Source organism: Polypterus senegalus, chromosome 9, assembly GCF_016835505.1.
Source record: "Polypterus senegalus isolate Bchr_013 chromosome 9, ASM1683550v1, whole genome shotgun sequence".
Classification (NCBI taxonomy): domain Eukaryota; kingdom Metazoa; phylum Chordata; class Cladistia; order Polypteriformes; family Polypteridae; genus Polypterus; species Polypterus senegalus.
The window spans coordinates 127,709,311-127,729,964 of NC_053162.1; positions in this window are offsets into that span (position 1 = coordinate 127,709,311).

Below are 20,654 nucleotides of genomic sequence, written 5' to 3' on the forward strand. Positions count from 1 at the left end.
TGGTAATGGACGAATAAATAGATGGATAATATAAAAAAAAACACATTACGGTGTTATAAATATAATTTCTAAGTATGTACAAACATAAAAATACTGCCTGCTTAGTAGTAAAATAAATTTACACTAAAGATAATAAATGAATAAGAATTTGTATATATGTACAGTATATGTGTGTATATATCTGTGACGGATGGTGGGCTTTCAAACAGGGTAATCATATTTTGGGCCTACATCATAAAGTTAGTTAATAATTGCATCATGTTATTTATATGTATTTTCTGCCCTCCTTTCTTTTTGTAGAAAATGGTCTGTGACCCTGTCATACCAACTAGCTGTCTTTTCCACAGACTTGGCCAGTTTCTTCTCAATGGCCAGGGCAGCAAGGTTGCTTAAATGGTTTTAGCCCACTGTATTGCAGCTGGATGACTTGACTTGTTTTAAGCAAGAGAAGCTCCTTCTCTGTACCTGCTGATGTAGCTATACTTGTTGTCACTAAAGACAATAGATTGTGTAGCTGAAACATTGCACTATCCAACTCCATGTCTTTAAAAAATGCTAAGAAATTACACAGCTTACCCCTGTTGCCGTGCAAGTCACGATTTTAATATAGGACTTGGAGTTCAGATTACAATCTCTCTGAATCAAAGAAATGGCCATAACCTTTCAGAACATTTTGGAATGCCTACTCAGGAAACACCTGTCTCATTTCATCAAATTTCCCTGCATTGATTAGTTCTAGGAAGTGCATACTTTCCAAATTTGACAAATGCTGAGAAATCTGCTCCATAAAATTGTCTAGGATTGCCATGTAAATGTTTCTGTAACACTCCTTGGGATCCTGACAGACACTGATGCTTTCGCCTATAGGCTCATTTTGAGGGTCTGACATGAGACTTTGAGCTTTTGAATAAACAGCTTTGGAAGGCTCCTCTGACCTCTTCTCCTTTGCAAAAGCAAGAAGACTCTGAATTGTTTGTTTGCAGCAAAGAACATCCATAACCCTCCACGCCACAATGTCAAAGACCACATTCATTCTGAGAAGATTTGTTCATACAGTATGTGTTCAACATGAAAACAAACTCAAAATCCTCCAGTGTCCTTAAGAAGCCTTTGGCAGAACTGAGTGTGTCCTCAGCTACTATGATCCCATTCTCGATAATCTTTTCAAAAGTCTGCAGGAGCCCATCAAAGTTGTTCACTGCAGTGCTCACTATTTGTGATGTAAAGTTCCACAGAGTAGGAGTGTTTCTGGGTAACCTTGTACACCCTGCAGACTCAGGAAGAGACATCCTCTAGATTTAAAAAAATGTGTTAAACCCAGAGAGTGATGCAATAAAAATTTTGAATTCAGACAAGCATTTTGCTCCTTGAGACAACACCAGGTTCAGTCTGTGTGCATAGCAGTGTACAAACATTGCATTGGAGGCTATTGCTTTAACTTTACCCTCTAGTCCATTCAGAAAGGAAGCCATGACAGCAGCCCCATCATAGGTTTGAGACACAATTTCTTTTTTGTAATTGCAGCCCTGCATGTTTTCATTTAAAAAAAGGGAGTGTCCAATTCTGGTCCCGGAGAGCCACAGTGGGTGCAGATTTTCATTCTAACCATCTTCTTATTTATTGACCAGTTTTTGCTGCTAATTAACTTCTTTTGCCTTAATTTTAACTAACTTGACTCATGCCCTTGAATTGTTTCTTTTTTCTTTAATTAGCACCCAAACAATAACGAGACACCAAATAAGCCGACACATGACCAGCTAACCTGTATTCATTACACAATATCTGAAAATAAAGAAAGGTAAAGTTCTCAGCAAGACTGATTAGCCAAGGTCAGCAAAACATTTTGTTGGTGTTCTTAGAACAAATAGAATATCAACAGTTTTGGAAATATCTGCTGTGGCAGAATAGGAGCACAAGCAAGTCATAGAATTAAATAACAGGTTTAATTAACAGCAAGAATTGGCTTCTCATTATATAATTGTTTGGAGTGAAACTGGTTGGCGCTTGAAGTCTGATTTAGCAGGTCTTCAATTGGCTCACTTCAAATTTAATTTATGTTTGGCTGCCATTTAATGAAGAAAAGAATCAATTCAGAGGACTGAATCCTTAAAACCAGGGCTATTAAAATGACGGGAAAAGAAGTTAATTAGCAGTTAAATCAGTGGTCACTGATTAGGAAAAGGGTTATACTGCAGCCACCCAGGATTGGAGGTGGATACGTTTAATTTAAAAAATCAAAGTCAAATTGCCTGAATAATCAAAGAATCCAACAAATCACTCCTAGATTTGACTTGCAGTATCAACATATTGAACTATGACAGACATGAAATGTCAGTTTTCTTATCTACTAGCCATGTCAAAAAGGTAGCAGTTTGAATTTGACCTGCCAAGCAGTGAAGAGATGTCAGTTAAGCAGCCTGAATAAAAACACCATCATTAATTGCATGTTCTACTCTGACCCGGCCAAGGCTACTTAACTGTGGACATGAACTCACTTTTTCATTGGCTTTCTCATGTCTTTTGTAGGTCCTGTCAAAGTTAGCCTGATCCGAAAAACCTAGTTTTGACCAAACAGCAGATGGTTCCATTAAGAGGCATTGCCAACAGTACATTCTCTTTGTCACAGCACTTCCAGTTAGCTAGCACACCTTGTCATACCAAGAGAGTTGAAAAGACCAGTTATTCTTCCAAGATTTTTGAGCCAAATTAATCTTGGAAGTTTATCTGCCCTGCTGTTTAATTTTGAGTCTCTCCTCATAAGGATGACTATTAAATAGCTCTGCCAAAATCAGGTCATCAATATTGGCACTCATGGCCATTATGCACAGCTAGCTAGCTGGCTGGCTAGTCCCCACCCCCGCTCCTGTGACCTAGTTTTAAATAAATGAACAAACTTTACCAAACTGAAAAAAGGTGCAAACTCAAGAACACTTTGTGTTTTTATTTACAGTAGGATACAGTATGTACAAATTAAATAATGGGCTATATTGTTAGAAAATAACAGACTACAAGTAGTAGCTTGTCTCAAAACTTCACTTGCAAAAAATCACATGGGATGGAACTTGAAATGCTCTGATACCAAAGAACTGTCAATCAAAAAGAGGTCCAGCCATTTCAATAATTCTTCTGATAATCATGCAGCAGCCCAGAGTCCTCACCAGCCCACTGCCTCATTTACTCCCTGAGCTGAGATTCCCTGGAAATGACATTTTAAAGCATTTATCCAATAAACATTTAGATTACTAAAAACAAAGCATATTCTGAAGTGCTATTGATGTCCAGTAAAGCTGCACTTCAACGGATTTTAATAGATCGTGCTGCCACAGGAATATATGAGAAGAAATATCATGTTAGACAACATACAAGAAATTATGATGATTCTGAATGAACTTGCTTGATTGTAATAGCAAGGTAAACACTACAGAATATATTTGACCAATTTTTTTGGTTGACAGTTTTCACAGTTTTTCTTCAAATTTAATCAAATGAATTGCAATAGATGACCTAAAATGGTGAAAAGGTAAGCATTAATCTTCCAAAGTTTAAACTAAAAGTTTAGATTAAAAAAAACTGAAAAAAAGGAAATTTTGGAATATTACAAATGGCTTCTTCAGAGAACAATTAATTTGCACAGGTGTCCCAACTTCTCTTAATTATTTAAAAGCCCCCTGTGCTACTACACCCTCTGAAGTACTACTTGGACAATATTACAATGTAGAAGGTTGTATTTTCCAGTGATAATGGCAAAAAATGGCAATTGACAAATGAAATGAGACAGAGTATTATTACCCTTAGAAGTATAGGCCTTTCATTTAGAGAAATTCCAAAAATAATTTTCAGTGAGAATGTTGTCCTACACAATTCAAAGACAACTGGAAACTTGATGAAACTCTGATATGAGGAGATCTGGCAGACCCAAAGTCACAACCCAATCAGAAGACAAGTTTCCTTGGGTCGCCAGCTTTCGTGATAAACACCTCACAGCACAACAGCTTCAAGAACAACTTCAAGCACAGCTTAACAGTGGTCGAAAAAAACGCAAGTCTCAATTTCTACTGTAAAGAGGAGACTTTGTGCTGCAGGTTTGACAGTGTAAGTGGCAGTAAGATAGCCATTCCTTAAAGGACAAAATAGGGCCTTGAAATACCGGCTGGGGACTACTACAAACTGGAAAAAAGTCTTATGGACTGATGAATCAAAATTTAAAATCTTCTGTTCATCATGCAGGGTGTAAATACACCATCGAGTTGGTGAAAGGATGGTTTCTCAGTCTCTGACACCAACTATCGAACAGGAGGAATTGTGATAGTCTGGGGTTCTTTTCCTGGAGGCAGAGTTGGTGACTTGCATAGAGTCACTCTTTTTTTTAAACAAAATGTTTTATCAGTTTGGCTAATATATCAGCAAAAGGTGGATACTTTGATTACTCAAAAATCTGAATAAAATTTTGTACACTTAATGATTCCTTGACTTATTTTTTTATTTGCTATTGTTTATTTGTTCTATGCCTTTATTTTATGAAATATTAAGACATTAAACTGTATGCATTTCCATACAAACTAAAAAAATAGGTGTTCTGAAACTTTAGACTGGTAGTTTATGTATATTTTTTATTTATTGGATTGAGAAAGTATTGTATTCTGATCCTTCTTTTTCCGTGCACTTTATTGTGCTGTAGATTTTATCATAAACTAGCAAAATACCCGCGCTTCGCAGCGGAGAAGAATTGTGTTAAAGAAGTTATAATAAAGAAAAGGAAACATTTTAAAAATAACGTAACATTTGCTTTCTTTTCGTTTGCATAAGCACAGTCCTTCACCAGCAATTTTAAAAACGCCAGCAGCAACATGTCTATAAACTTAATTTAAACTTACGGTTTACACCGTGCTTTGTTTCCGCAGTAGCTGCACTTATGAATATGCTTGTATGCGTCACTCGCTTCATATTCTTTTGCTGCCTTCTCAATTGTGTAATGCGTTTTTTGTTCAGTGCTCTTTGGAGCTCTTCCTTGTTCTCTACGTACTGCGTTCACAGTCCATTCACGTGAGCCACCCTCTTGTGTGATCTTGCGATGTCCACGGCTTTATTTAATGTTAGCTAAGACCCGCCACTTAAAAGTTTCTCTAGCACTTTTGCTGATTTTGTGCCAAACACTAGACCATCTCATCTTCGTTTGCATAAGCACAGTCCTTCACCCGCGAATATTTATCTTATATGAGCAGGCATTCAATTACGTGGGAGGCATGATGATCCGGGACGCAACTCCGCCTCACACGCTGCAGCTGCAGGCTATGGCCATATATATGGTCGAAAGTAGGTTCCATTTATGACCGTTACGCGTAGAATTTCGAAATGAAACCTGCGTAACTTTTGTAAGTAAGCTGTAAGGAATGAGCCTGCCAAATTTCAGCCTTCCACCTACACGGGAAGTTGGAGAATTAGTGATGAGTCAGTCAGTGAGTGACTGAGTCAGTCAGTCAGTGAGGGCTTTGCCTTTTATTAGTATAGATTAATACATTTGCCATTTTTGACCATTAATCCACACTCAATAACACATAATGAAAAAATGAAAACATTTTTACAGAAAGGTTTGCAAATTCAGGAGTCAGAGTACTTTCTGAATGCATTGTCTATGTATTCATTCATTTATTAATAAAAATGTGAATTATTATATAACTGAAAGATAGCCAATTGCATAAACCTAAACAAAGAATATCAGAAAATGTACAAAGCCACAAAAACGATTTTTTTTTTTAAATTATTAAAAAATGGTCTTATCTATACTAATAAAAGGCAAAGCCCTCACTGACTGACTCACTCACTCACTCACTGACTCACTCACTCATCACTAATTCTCCAACTTCCTGTGTAGGTAGAAGGCTGGATTTTGGCAGGCTCATTCCTTACAGCTTACTTACAAAAGTTAGGCAGGTTTCATTTCGAAATTCTACACGTAATGGTCATAACTGGAACCTATTTTTTCGTCCATATACTATAATAGACTTCTGCTCGATAGCCGTGGGAGGCGGAGTTACGCCTCCCACGTAATTTAGTGCCTGCCCATATAAGGCCGTCCGTCAGCGGCAATCCAATAGAAACACTGCCGCTAAATATTCACGGGTGAAGGACTGTGCTTATACAGACGACAGCTGATCATCCTCGCAGTGGAAGAGCCCGGATCTCAATCCCATTGAGCACGTCTGGGACCTGTTGGATCGCAGGGTGAGGGCTAGGGCCATTCCCCCCAGAAATATACAAGGAACTTGCAGGTGCCTTGGTGGAAGAGTGGGGTAACATCTCACAGCAAGAACTGACAAATGTGGTCCAGTCCATGAGGAGGAGATGCACTGCAGTACTTCAAGCAGCTGGTGGCCACACCAGATACTGACTGGTACTTTTGATTTTGAGCCTCCCTTCATTCAGGGACACATTGTGAAACATTTTTAGTTTATGTCTTATGGTGTTGACTCTTTTAGTGTTCATACAAATATTTACACATTAAGTTTACTGAAAGTAAAAACAGTTGAAAGTCAGAGGACGTTTCTTTTTTTGCTGAGTATATATATATATATATATATATATATATATATATATATATATATGTGTGTGTGTGTATATGTATATATGTAGATATGTATGTATATGTATATATATGTTTATATATATGTATGTATATATGTGTGTGTGTGTATATATGTGTATATGTGTATATGTATATATGTATGGATATGTATATATATATATATATATATGTTTATATGTGTGTGTGTATATATATATATACTGCTTAAAAGAATTAAAGGAACACTTTTTAATCAGAGTATAGCATAAAGTCAATGAAACTTATGGGATATTAATCTGGTCAGTTAAGTAGCAGAGGGGGTTGTTAATCAGTTTCAGCTGCTGTGGTGTTAATGAAATTAACAACAGATGCACTAGAGGGCCAACAATGAGATGACCCCAAAACAGGAATGGTTTAACAGGTGGAGGCCACTGACATTTTTCCCTCCTCATCTTTTCTGACTGTTTCTTCACTAGTTTTGCATTTGGCTACAGTCAGTGTCACTACTGGTAGCATGAGGCGATACCTGGACCCTACAGAGGTTGCACAGGTAGTCCAACTTCTCCAGGATGGCACATCAATACGTGTCATTGCCAGAAGGTTTGCTGTGTCTCCCTGCACTGTCTCAAGGGCATGGAGGAGATTCTAGGAGACAAGCAGTTACTCTAGGAGAGCCGGAGAGGGCCATAGAAGGTCCATAACCCATCAGCAGGACCAGTATCTGCTCCTTTGGGCAAGGAGGAACAGGATGAGCACTGCCAGAGCCCTACAAAATGACCTCCAGCAGGCCACTGGTGTGAATGTCTCTGACCAAACAACCAGAAAGACTCAAGACCCAAGGGCCCCATGTCCTCTAATGGGCCCTGAGCTCACTGCCCAGCAGCATGCAGCTCGATTGGCATTCGCCATAGAATACCAGAATTGGCAGATGCACCACTGGTGCCCTGTGCTTTTTACAGATGAGAGCAGGTTCACCCTGAGCACGTGACAGATGTGAAAGGGTCTAGAGAAGCCATGGAGAACATTATGCTGCCTGTAACATCATTCAGCATGAGCAGTTTGGTGGTGGGTTAATGATTGTCTGGGGAGGCATATCCATGGAGGGTCACACAGACCGCTACAGGCTTGACAAAGGCACCTTGGCTGCCATTAGGTATCAGGATGAAATCCTTGGATCCATTGTCAGACCCTATGCTGGTACAGTGGCTCCTGGTGCACGACAATTCCTGGCCTCATGTGGTGAGAGTATGCAGGCAGTTCCTGGAGGATGAAGGAATTGATACCATTGACTGGCCACCACACTTTCCTGACCTAAATCCAATAGAACACCTCTGGGACATTATGTTTTGGTCCATCCAATGCCACCAGGTTGCACCTCAGACTGTCCAGGAGCTCAGTGATGCCCTGGTCCAGATCTGGGAGGAGATCCCCCACAACACCATCTGTCATCTCATTAGAAGCATGCACCGATGTTGTCAGGCATGTATACAAGAACACAGGGGCCATAGAAAGTGCTGCGTACAATTTTGAGTTGCTGCAATTAAATTTTGGCAAAATGGACTAGCCTGCCACATCATTTTTTCACTCTGATTTTTGGGGCGTCTTTGAATTCCGGGCTCTGTAGGTTGATCATTTTCATTTCCATCAAACGGTGTAGCATTCTTTCGTTCCTAACACATTACCCAGTCTATATCAGTATAGATATCCAGGAGGATTTCTTTTTCCCATTGAGATCTGATGTGTTTTCAAAGTGTTCCTTTAATTTTTTTGAGCAGTTTATATACATATATATATATATATATATGACAGCAACACTCATCACTCACAACAGTGACAAAACAATTACATTGACAATCATGTTACGTTATTTTCAAAATGTTTTTTTTTTTTTTCAGCCTGTCAGTAACACAGATGACACATGCGTATGTAATGTATGTGTAGCTGTGCTGTCATCATTCATGGCTTTTTTTTTTAAATATATATATATTTATTTTTCTTTTAAATAGGTTTGTTATAGTCACAGACAGGACCAGGGGAAAACAAAAACAAAAGAAAAAGGAAGAAAGTGGGGAAAGAGTCAGATGGTGGACAATGGAAGAAAAGATAAAAAGGAGGATAGAGAGAGAGGGGGAGACAAAACAAAACACCAACAATCTGCTTCAATACCTGTTGAGAGAAAAAAAAAAAAAACAACAGCAGGCAAAAACACAGCAACCAACATCTGTATCAATCACAGTGATTAATAAATATTAAATGCTATTGAACAGCACATAGTACTAATATTACAAGATAGGATTAGAGTGTGTGTCTGTGATTACCTGATTATACACACATGTGTTCACCTGTGTGCACACCCGTATATGTGAGCGCACTTGTATTCATAAGGTTCTTCCATGTAAATGTCTAATAGTGTAATAGTGTGTGTGGGGAACAGCAGCCCTGAGGGAGTTTGCGATGTTTTGAGTGAGGTGGAGTCTAAGATCTGACCTGACACAAAGACATAGACATACAGGCACACATATACACAAGCATACGTTCCCACCTTCATGTGCACGTATACAAATGCTCACACACTCATCCAACATGGAGACATACAAAAATGAACACTGTACACACACTCACACTCCCCATGTACAGTTTACCTCTGGGGTGTACACCAGGAGGACCACCCCAGCTCCCGCAGTAGTCCGGAGGCCCACCAGCCCAGAACCTGACTCGACGGCCAGCTGCTCCTCTCAGCCCCCAGCCCCAGACGGCGAACAGAAAGAGCGGGGCCCCGCCTCTCCCGTTCTAATATGATGTTGGTGAGTGTTGTTCTGAAGTGCTTTTAAAACAGGAGGAGGATATGGCTCTGAACACCTCTCCTCCCGAGAACCCACACTGTCTATGTGTGATTTAAAATTGAGAAGTAGACACTGGCGCCAGAGGTAAGGCTGAATGAACAGACCGCCCTCTTGAAACCATTCAGTGTGTCCACCCCCAAGGCCCTATATGTATGTGTCATGAAAGGGTAGGTAATGGGAATGTCTAAGTTGTGAATTAAAATAGAGATACAGGTGGTCACTAGGGGACAAAGGAGGAATACCTCCCCTGCACCCCAGCGACTCACCTGCACCTCAAGGCCCTACATGAGTGTTGGTGTGATGGAGCGGGAGAAGGGGAGCATTAAGGGATGGGAAGGAAAGGAAGAATGGGGGGGAATGCCACCCCCACCCTGGTGCCAGCTCCCCTACTGACCCCCATAGGCACCCCCGCTACCCAGAAACCATCCAGGGCAGGGGGCCCAGGCCCAACAAGACCAGGGCCCACACCAGCGGTACCACCAGGCGACCCGGAGAACGGCGCAGCCCTCTGGTCCCCACCACCATGTAAAAACTATGCCAATCCCAACATTCAGTCAACTCCCAAACTACATATGACAATAGAAACCCAGGCCGAGTCCATCCTCCACCTCTGTTGGCTCCCCCCGCCTGCAGAGTGGGCACCTCATAAGCAGGGACCACCCGCAGACAGATGGCAACAACTTCCCCGCCAGCTAACGAGGCCCCCAGTTCCGCCGATGTGCTGAGAGCCCCCGCGCCAGGGCCGGGCCCAAGTACATTCACTGACCCACAACCCCGGCGACACACCCCACAGGACCCAAGCCCCCCAGACCCAGCCAGAACCCCAGCCCATTACTTCCTTAACACACTACTTCTCCGCTGCGAAGCGCGGGTATTTTGCTAGTAGTTCATAAATCTGTGAACAGACCTCACCAGTGTTCTTCAGAAGCATACTTTAGATCAATGGATATCTTTAGAGCCTGCGTTTTGGAGAAAGTGATAACAAAAGCCACGCAAAGTACCATGAAACACTGTGATCAGGGACAGATCCCAAGCTCGTGGGCCCCGGCCTGACAATAAATTCCTCACAATCCTCCCCCCCCAACAGAAGGCAACTCCTGCTATCTGCCAAAACCAACCTACAAGAACATCAAATAAAAGTACATTATTCAATCACATGTTGAAGCTGATTTGTAGTCATTATATAGGACATTAGGACATTCAACACTCTCTAGCAACTTCATTACAGTATCTGATCAGGCAGAACATAACTACATAATTTACACAACATTCATTTAAATTGGGATTAGCATGTTTTACATGAAGAGCTGTGAATTGGGAAAAAAATAATAGCCTATACATACTCTGCATTCAATTATAAAGCACAAATGCACTATAAAACTCCATGATAACAAGCCCTTTAATATCAGGATTTGGAAATAACACAGTTATTGTTTGGATCCCTTCCTTCCCCACAAACAATCACAAAGGTGGGTTTCATTCATGAAACATTCGTGAATTAACAAACACATTTGCGCATAAAATGAGATTTTACTAAAACATTGGTGCGCTCAATAACAGCCTGTACTGTTGCATGTACATTATTATAAGCCCATTCTGCTGCATCTGTGGGTTGTTTAGAAGTGTCATAAGCCATGTCTTCAATGGGTAACCCTGTCCAATATGAATATAAACAGTAAACATATTTATACCTCTCAAATAAATACAATTTAATCTATAGGAGAAACTTTATTCTCACCGAGAAGCCAGCCATCTTCCACAGCTCCTTGTTTCAGACATGTGCCAACGGAACTGTGCTGCTGAATAAAACTTTTGTGTGTACCACCAGGCCATCGGACAATGACATTGAGCAGCACACAGTTTGCATCACATATAAGTTCCACGTTGATAGAATAGAAATGTTTTCTATTCATATATGCAAACGCATTATTGGATGGAGCTTTGATACGCACATATGTGCAGTCTATTGCATCAATGACCCTGGTTAGGTTGGCCAGCTCTTAAAACACTCAACTAACTTCCATTTGCCTTTCCCCACCATATGAGAATGGGATATAACTCCAAATTAGTGTTAATATGCTGTTAATTACTCCAGGTAGTATGCTATTCACAGATGGCTGAGAAATCACTGACCTGTCTGAAGTGTCCCTGTAGCCAAAAAGCCGACTGTCGATTGGGCTTGCAGATGTATAGGTATGGCACGGCACCATGTTGTTGCTCTTTTCAGAACAGGATTCATAGTAGTGCATAAATGGACAATAATGGGTCTGGGGTAGTCTAAAACGACTAATCAATTATTCATCACTCTCAGCCAACACATCAGCGTGATCCTAGAATCTAGGCTGTCTCCTCAGTGCGGCCTGGGCCAAATCAAGCAGTAGTGTGAGAATCATCATTGTTATATTCAATCAAATCAGGTTCAAATCGTTGCCCTTGTACAGTAAAATACTCTCGATTAGGTACAGACTTTGTGTTTACTGAGAAATAAAGGAAGACACCTGAGTTGTTGAATAATTATTAAATTAGTAGCTAATTTGACAGAGATTTCATTGAAGGATGTGATATCTTGTAATTTATAATTTACATATTTATACAGTATTTTATTCATTTAAATGTGCTTTGTGTAAATGGCATTCATATCATTCATATATCATGATTTTTATTATTTAGACAAGCACTATGTTTGGTCCTGAGCATGTGTAAGATCCATTTGTTTTTCTGAACAGGTGGTCCTTGCTAAAACATTGATAAATGCCGAATTTTCTCTTACAAGAACACTTTTCTGCGCACGTTTCATGAATTAGGCTCATAGTCAGTAGTTTGCTAAAACTGAGAATGTCCTTCATTCAGCATATGTGAGGAGTGATGATTGATTCTGAGAGCTATAAATAATGATGTCATAGCAATAAACATTTTCTCAGTTTAATAGTTCAACCAAGCAATACAGGACAAGACTTATCACCAGATCTAAATAGAGTAGAAAATGCAACTAGGGAAGGGGGGCCAAAATCTATATCACTATTCCTGTCTGCTTCAGTGACTTAATTTATTTTTCTTGAGAGTCCTTGAGCCACTGACCCTGGGCCTAATAGGACTATTCAGGAATCTATGCATGGCTGTGATTTCCTTGATATGGAAACACTTAAGCACTTTTCTGTTACCTCACAAATGCAAATGAATACCTTTTTGTTGTTTCATTTTTAACACTATATCACGTGAGGAGTCAGCTTATTGTAATCAGTTTATAGTAAAGAGAATTTTGATTGACTAATAATTAATAAGAAACCAACCCATGGACCGTAAATGAATGCAAAATCTACATTAACACTTTCATTTTCTCTGTTGTGAAATGAAACGTGGCGAAAGACTTAATTAATTTCACAAATAACCCAGATAAACTTGTTGAGATAAGCAAAGCAATACAATTTATTTATAACATAAGGATAACAGAAGATGGATATATGCACTTATATAGACTAAAAACAAAAACAGCACAAAACATAAAAAAATGAAAATTTAGTTTAAAATTTTCTCTCCTGTAGAGTAAGGCATGAAACTTGTCAATTCTATTTCTTGGATTATATAGACATTTCCTCTCTTATAGGAAAAGGCATGCAAATTATGAATCCTGAATTTTCAGTTCTTGAGTTTAAGATGGATAAGTTCTCTGGCTGGTTATGAAGTTTCTATTGCCTGCAAGTGGCATTCATTTGCTCATAACAGCTAGCATTGCCCTAGCTCAGAGATACACACCCCAGCCAAATTATGGCGAGGTCAAGGCATATTGTAGTGAAAGAAATGCAATTAGTTAGTATGTTACAAGAGTTTTATGGGGAGGAATAGAGGTTGTGTTATTGGCATCTTGGTGCATATAAGCCCATCCTCTTGGTTGACCACTGGTGCAAAGTAAATTATTGGCTTTTGAAGCGTTTTCTTTTTGTAACTATTAGGTTTTTCAATTTGCCTGGACACTCATTCTGTAATGTACTCCTTCCATTATCACTCAACCTCTGCCAGACAAAAATGAATTCCTTCCTCCACTAAATTACTAAAATAGTTTGTTGAAGTGTTAAATTTAATTACTACCATATTATAAACCTGTATGAATAACAGTAATTATTTTTTCAATATTCATCAAATACAGGTTATAGCAGGAGGAGAAGGTTCAGAACATGCACTGATACAGCATGTTGCAGCACACACCACACGATGAACTACCAGAGGATCCAAAATTAGGACCCGAGCACAGCCATACAACAGTGTGTTTATTGGATTATAAATACGCACAGGAGTGGGATAAACAAAGGGAAAGCTCATATTTTTAAGAACAAAAATCTTCTTGCCTCTCTGAATGTGCCTATATAGTTTAATAACCTGTGCAATGGGGTGCCTTATCTACTTTTTTACATTTTTCATACCACATAAAAAATCTTCAGTCCTTTTCTGAATTTTCTCTAATGACATATATTGCCATAACCTTTCTTTTTCCCACCAGTGAGACGGTGCCCTAAACTGCTCAAAAAAATAAAGGAACACTTTGAAAACACATTAGATCTCAATGGGAAAAAATCATGCTGGATATAGATACTGATATGGACTAGGTACTGTGTTACGAAAGGATGCCACATCATTTGATGGAAATGAAAATTATCAATGCTACAGAGGGCTGAATTCAAAGACACCCCTAAAATCAAAGTGAAAAAATGATGCGGAAGGCTAGTCCATTTTGCCGAAATTTCATTGCAGCAACTCAGTAGTTTGTATGGCCCCTCACATGCTTGTATGCTTGCCTGACAACATCGGGGCATGCTCCTAATGAGACGACGGATGGTGTCCTAGAGATCTCCTCCCAGATCTGGACCAGGGCATCACTGAGCTCCTGGACAGTCTGAGGTGCAACCTGGCAGTGTCAAATCGACCAAAACATAATGTCCCAGAGGTGTTCCTTTGGATTTATGTCAGGTGTACGTGGGGCCCAATGGTATGAATTCCTTCATCCTCCAGGAACTGCCTGCATACTCTCACCACATGAAGCCAGGCATTGTTGTGCACCAGGAGGAACCCAGGACCCACTGCACCAGCATAGGGCCTGACAATGGATCCAAGGATTTCATCCCGATACCTAATGTCAGTCAAGGTGCCATTGTCTAGCCTGTAGAGGTTTGTGCGTTCCTCCATGGATATGCCTCCCCAGATCATCACTGACCCACCACCAAACTGCTCATCACTAACCAATGTTACAGACAGCATAACATTCACCATGGCTTCTCCAGACCCTTTCATGTCTGTCACATGTGTTCAGGGTGAACCTGCTCTCATCTTTGAAAAGCACCGGGCGCCAGTGATGGACCTGCAAATTCTGGTATTCTATGGTGGACCTGCAATTCAGGTATTCTATGGCAAATGCTAATCAAGCTCCATGGTGCCAGGCAGTAAGCACAAGGCCCACTAAAGGATGTCGAGCCCTCAGGCCACCCTTGTGAAGTCTGTTTCTGATTGTTTGGTCAGAGACATTCACACCAGTGGCCTGCTGGAGGTAATTTTGTAGGGCTTTGGCAGTGCTCATCCTGTTCCTCCTTGCCCAAAGGAAAAGATACAGGTCTTGCTGATGGGTTAAGGACCTTCTACAGCCCTGCCCAGCTCTCCTAGAGTAACTGCTTGTCTCCTGGAATCTCCTCCATGCCCTTGAGACAGTGCTGGTAGACACAGCAAGCCTTCTGGCAATGGCACGTATTGATGTGCTATCCTGGAGAAGTTGGATTACCTGTGCAACATCTGTAGGGTCCAAGTATTGTCCCATGCTACCAGTACTGACATTGACCATAGCCAAATGTAAAACTAGTGAAAAAACAGTCAGAAAAGACGAGGAGGGAAAATATCAGTGGCCTCCACCTGTTAAACCATTCCTGTTTTGGGGGTCATCTCATTTTTGCCCCTCTAGTGCACATGTTGTTAATTTCATTAATGCCAAAGCAGCTGAAACTGATTAACAACCCTCTCTGCTACTTAACTGATCAGATCAATATACCAGAAATTTCATTGATTTGATACTATACTCTGATTAAAAAGTCTTCCTTTAATATTTTTGAGCAGTATATTAACATGCAAATCTAGCACTTCAAAGTCCCAAAATTTATCCATAAATTTATAGTAAGCCCTCAACCTTAAAGACCAGTTAAAGATGTATTGATTCTGATAGAAAATGCAATGCTTGCTCTTTTTAATTTAATTTTTGTTTTGATTTTTTCATCCTTGTTATTTGGTCACTGTGCAATAATGTCATTACGTACTTATTTTTGGATTCTTAGGTGCAATGATTCTATGTGCTGTTGGTGGTGATGGGTGCTATATTTATGGCTGTTACATGTGTGGCAGTGTGATTTTTACCTCTCCTATTTAAATTCAAGCCACTTGCTTGATGTGTTCAAAGACTTTTTAGAAACATTTTTAAAGATTGATCTTTGGTGAGAGAAAACTACTTACTCTGTCAATTCATTTTTAATCATGTTTTACTTTGGTCCAGTAGTTTTTGTTTCTAACTTTGATCTCAATTTTGACTCATTGTTTTGATTGCCAGTCCTTGCCTTTTCTGTGCATGATCTCTGCTCAATCGTGACTGCTCTTTTTCTATGCCCTCATTAGCCTGCCACCTCACTCAAATAAAAATATCAAATTTCATAGCATTAATGTTTGCAGTGCATCATGCAATGTGTCTATCTCTGTTATATGCCATTTGGTACGGGATTTATATAAAAACTGTATTAATGTTTGTTAAGCATCATCTTTAGGAATGACAAATGCAATGCATTTTATTGCTAAAAATGTTTCTGATGCACTATCTTTTGGAATGACTGGACAGACACACAGGCACTTATCCTCAATTAAGGTAGAATAATATACCAACGAGAAAGAGGCTTAAAGTGAAAGTTTTATGTGGTGCGACAATTTCACACCTCACAAAGTGTAATTTTATAATAGTAATAACTATTACTGTATTTTGAAGTAATATCAGAGCATAATAACTCCAACCATGAACCAAAGTAGATGAGTGAGCTGACAGGCCAGGTGCTGAATTTAAAACTAAATGTGATTACACTAAATAACCTTTACTGTAACAAATCTTCATCAAATTAATGCAAATTATAAAAGTAAAAGTATTGTAGTGGAAAATAGAGTGATAAAAGTTAACATGGGTTGGACCTTATACCTGCAACAGCATAAGAACTTAGAATATAATAAGTTTGATGCATGAGAGGAGATGATTCAGTCCATCAGGCTTGTTTGGTTACCAGATTTCCCAATATCTCATCTAGTTACTTTTTAAAAAGGCTTTAGTTTTACCCTTCAACTACAAGACTTGGTTGTATTTTAAAGATTCCTACAGTTCTTTGTACAATGAAATGTACCTTAGCTTCTCCCTTAAAAACACTTCTCCTTATTTTTAAGTGATGTACAGTATGTACTGTAATTCACTATTTAAATGAAAAACTTCTGCTGCACCAACTTTAGCAATGGCTTTGATAATTTTGAAAATCTGGATTATGTCCTTATATAGCCTTCTCTGTTTAATAGTAAAAAGATTCAATTTTCTTAATATGTCACCATGAAATGTCCTTCATTTCAGGGACGCTCTTTGTTTGTCCTCTTTGTCCAGCTTCAAGAGCCGATATGTCATTTTTGGGCTATCTTTACTCAACAGAACTGTACTACACCCAGATATGGTCTCACTAATGCTTTCAATAAACATTAAAATTCCAGATTTATATTCAGTGATTTCTACAATATAACATTAGCAACAAGAAAAGCATCCGGCTGTAAAAATCATGCCAAAACCCATAAAACATTAACCCCATATAGAAGTGGGAAAAGATGAAGAGAAAGAAGAAAGTTTGCCTATTTAATTGCTTCTGTGTTTTGCCTAAAGCACTTTTAAGTTGCTAAATTTTTCAGTAGTTGCTTCTAGTAGGACAGCATCACCCTGGTTATATTTATAAATAATGTTCATTGTGACTGAGCAAAACACTCTACATTTCTCTACATTATAGAGTATTTCTCAAGAGTTTTGAATATTCTGAAGTTCTTTAACAGTATTTGCTATATATCTACATTATGAACTGCATAAGTTTACAAGCTATATTAGTTTTGATATCTTGAGGTGGTTAACAGCAAGCTATGTCATTAATCTGAATTAAAATGAGTAGTGAATGATAGACCAACAACTTTTTAGGTATCAACCTTGAAATCCAGTTTTTATGCTCCATCTGACACTAATGATGTTGAGTAGACTAACTGTTTAGTGTGGAACTATATGAAAGGTTTTGAAAGTCTAAAATTTGTTGTTTATTTTTTTATAATTTTTTTTTTACATTTATCTAACAATGTAACATTGGTTTGGCAGGATTTGCTCCTTGTGAAAACACAGTGGTAGTTTTCTGATTATGTTTTCTATAATTCTGCATTGAGTAGAATTAAGATATATTGGTCTATATTGGTTTGGTCTGGTTTGTTTCCTTTTTTTATGGTTTTCAATCATATCAGTAATTTTGGCCTAGGGATTAGTCTTCAATTCACTGAGGGCCTGATGCATACCTGACTTCTTCTGTTGTAATATCTACACACTCTGAACTTCCCTCAGATATTTAATTTCACCTTTTTAAAACTTTATACACACTATTTTTGAGAATTTCCAGTTATTTTTGCTTTTTCACTGGAAAATGTTTCCTGTTGTTTTTTTTTCTATTAAAATACTTTTATAAAATCCTCACATTGTTTTTCCACATTTGTATTTATTATTTACATTTTTTGTCTCTTTGTGATTTTTTCCAGTAATGGTTATTGCCTTTTCCAGATTTCCCTGCAATGTTGTGTGTTGAGAAAGGCACAATATAAAACACAAATTGATTGTGTGTATTTAGTAATATATTAATTTAAAATATTTTATTTATGAGTTGTCAGAGATGGCTTACCAATGGTCTGGAAGTGGTCAAGGAAACAAAACTAGCTGCAAACAATTATGAATAATTTTTATTTTAGTTTTAAACAACGCAACAACTGACCTGACAAATAAGAAACTTGAAATGTCTCAAATAATTCCAATTAGTAATAAATGCTTTATTAATTTATTTTATAATTACTTTGTAGCTATGTTACCTATCAAAGGCAGCTAATGGAAAAATTGAAATATATTTTATAAATTTTGCCTTATAAATACCCACAGCATTCCTGGTACATCTTTTCTCAGTATCCTTGTGTGTGACAACCTGTCTTGTCCAGTGTTCCATCTCTCAATCCCATTCTTGTTAAGCCTGCTTCTCAGACTCTGAGAACTCCCTTTTGAAACACCTTGCTTGCCTTCTGTATTTGATGATTATTATGATATTTGATATTGTTATAAAAATAATTAAAATAATTGACACTTTGTCTTAAATTTCTGCATATCAAAACTCTGCTTTGGCATTAGAGCCTAAAAGCAGAATTACTTAAGTATATTATGAATGTGAATGAATGGCCAAGGAACAGTACACGTTACAAATTTTACTTTTACTCACTCAAACATATTATCCTCAATCATTATTTCTCTCTACCATATTTTCAACAAGCATGCACTATAAAACAATAGTAACTGTGGTGCTTAGTTGTGTTTCCTTGCAGTTTAGCTTTAACTTGTATATCAAGTTTTTTTTTTTTTGTTTGTTTTTCTTTTTTCATTCAGTATTTTTCTTATTAGGTGTACACAACTCACACCACTGAAAGTGTGTAACTCAGAGTGTTTGGTATTGCAAACTCAGTGACCATATGAAAGTGGCTAATAGCTGTGGTTCTTTCAAAAATGTATGGTTTTGGTTTGACATCAAAAGGCCAAAAAATGTGATGCAGCATAATCAGTACAATTCAAATTTATTCATATATGTACTTAATGCAAAGAAATTCTTATTTGCATGCTTAATCAACATGCACCACCAAGTGCTATGAATGTCACTCTATAGGTTATATAAAACATAACAACACAATACAATATGAAAAGCACCTAGACCTGAGTTATACATACACATACGCCCACCTGTTGTCTATTGTTAATAGCTATTACTAGACCTCTTTAATCCTGAGAGAGAACCATGACCTCAGAGTTTGAAGTGCTGATCCTCATCCTAACCGCTTCACACTTGGCAACAAATTAAGAATAGTGTTTGATGATTCAACTAAACACCCCAGCCTATGTGGAAGAATACAGTGCATTGTCATAGATTAGAATAGATTAAAGATGTACAGGGAATTGAAATTGTTTGAACTTGAAAGGGAGTTCATTGGAAATCATAGGTATAAGTGGAATGAAAATAGCCTCTTCCTTTCTGATTCTGGTTAGAACAGTAGCCTCGATCACGTGTGGATGATGTGACAGTGTTTCTCACAACCTAGATATATCTTTTTTTTTTTCAAATTAAATTAAAATGTACTGTTTTAGGGTTTTCTTTAATTGTCTGAATGATGTTCATGCATTTATTTTTTTTATTAATTTTCGAACCTGTAGCTTTTGGATACTTACTCATCCTCTCACTTGGTGATTGTGTTGAGATGAACATCAGGACAGACAGACTTTCTTGCTTATTTATTAGATGACAAATGGAGTATACATAATGTGAGAAGAGTTCACAATTTGAACCTTGAGACCTTGTAGCTACAAATCCATATCCTTACCTATTATATTACATTACCAATTGACAACCTTTAGTAGTCTCTCAGTCTGGCACTGGCATAAACTGGGAAACAACTTAATTTTTTTGCGAATTTACCATTAAAGAATGATGTTGTTTATAAATGTATACCAGTGTCAAAGGTACCAAACTTAAAATGTGATCAGAAACTCAATAATGCCATTTGTATTGCTGCTCTTACTTATCTCATCCTTGTAAAGAATTTTTGTTCTGTTCAAATCGTAGCTATGTTCCAATAAAACAATATACAATAAATGCTAAACGTCGTTTTTGCTACAAAGTGACGTACAGTATTAATGTGCTTCAAGTCTGATGATTGTTGCTGTTAATTAATATGTAATCCATTCCAGTTGCATATAACTTGAATAGAGCTGTCAGATCAGCTGGCACTGCACACAAATCGTAGTGAATGTTGAAAGTTATTGCCATTACAGAATATCACGAGTCACCCTTACATAATCGTATTAACTGTTGATCCTATTAACTTCTATTGATTTGCAGGCTCATATTTTGAATGATTCCATATTTTATATTGCA